Raw genomic sequence first — 1,685 nt, 5'->3', positions numbered from 1 at the left:
TAAATTAGTTGCCAAGGGGCACCTGGGTGGCTCAGTGGGCTAAGCCTCTGCCTTCGACTCGGGTCATGGTCTCAGGGTCCTGGGATCAAGCCTTGAGTCGGGCTCTCTGCTCAGCGGGGAGCCTGCTTCCCCTTCTCTCTCTGCCTACTTGTGATCTCTCTCTCTGTTAAATAAATAAATAAAATATTAAATTAGTTGCCAAGATGTAATTATCAGGTGGTTTCATAGAAAAAAAAAATCCAGATTTCTGGCTTCTCTTTAAGAAATGAAATGTCCGGCCCCACTGGGTCCTCTTCCGTGGCAACAATTAGCAGGAGCTGAGTATCTGCTGCCCTTTTGGATAAGGCATGTTATTTCCAGGGTGCCACAGTCCTTGGCACTCCACACTATTTCCCCAGAGGCTGACCACCAGCCATTCATCACGGCCCTGGGCCTATTGTTTTTCTTATGGTAAAGCAGAAAGTGAAACATTCCCTATATCTATGTCTCTCTCAGAAGGAGCAAAATGGGAAAGACCTACAAAGAGGAGAAAACACATTCTTGTGCGTGGAAGTAAAGAAAACTCCCACCTGCTAATAGACCTGGCCCTCCACACCCACTACATGACCGACTGGACCCTCCAGGCACTGACGTCCTGACATGCGTAATAGGTTCTGCCATTTCTAGTTGATGGCTGGTGAGTTTAGTTCTTTTACTCAGGAATTTGGCAATTTTCCTGCGAAATGTGCTCAGGCCACTAGCACCCCAGAAACATTATTAAACCATGTCTTAAACACTTGATCCTTTGCGACAGGAACTCAATTTCTGTCATTGCTTCTGTCTTGTATAAAAATCAGATAAACCTTATTTTCCTTGCCAGGGATTTCTTGAGTTTTAGCCTCTCTAATTAATTTCTGTGCTTCATTAATCTTGCAGTCATCAAGGACTCTAGGCAAACACATATAACCTGGGGCTGGCAATCAATTTTAATATTCTTTCACAAGGGAATATTTTATAAAATGGTCATCTCCTCCATAAAACAAAAAAGGCAATCTTTACATACCTGTCTGTTTTTGCAGGAAGTTAATCCTCATCTATAAATCCTGAGGGATAGTACCCCTCTTTCGGCTCATCATTTTAATCCCAGCAAACAGCACATGTCTGGCCCATAGTAAGCACTAGAGCACATTAACTGAATACATGAATAAATGCGTGAATAAATAAATAAACATTGCAGAAGAAGGAGTAAGCTTTGAAGTTGGGAGGGTATGCAGTCAAAAGCCAGTTTGTGATCCCAGCTCTGCCTCTTCATAGCCAGGAGTCTTTGAACAAGCAATTTCTCTGAGCCTCAGTGTCCACATTGGCATAACAGAAATAATATCCACACCTCAAAGAGAAGCCATGGGGATTAAATGAGAAAATGTTCAAGGCCTAGTCCATAGCATGTACTCAAAAAGAATAGCTGGGTAAAAAAGTCCTTCACAAGGAAAATTGGAGAGAAAGGATGGATGAAATTTTGGATGGAAAGGATGGAAGAAAGCTATCTTTAAGTGTGAAGTACTTAAAGAGAAGAATTTAAAAGTTGTAGAGAGTTTTAAGCTTCCTATATGTGATAAATAAAATAAAATAAATTAAATAAAGCATATTCTAAAATCTTGCTCAGGTTTTTCTGTATCTCTATTTTTTTAAAAGATGTTATTTATTTA

Source organism: Lutra lutra, chromosome 15 (genome assembly GCF_902655055.1).
Source record: "Lutra lutra chromosome 15, mLutLut1.2, whole genome shotgun sequence".
Classification (NCBI taxonomy): domain Eukaryota; kingdom Metazoa; phylum Chordata; class Mammalia; order Carnivora; family Mustelidae; genus Lutra; species Lutra lutra.
Note: the sequence above shows the minus strand (reverse complement) of the source record.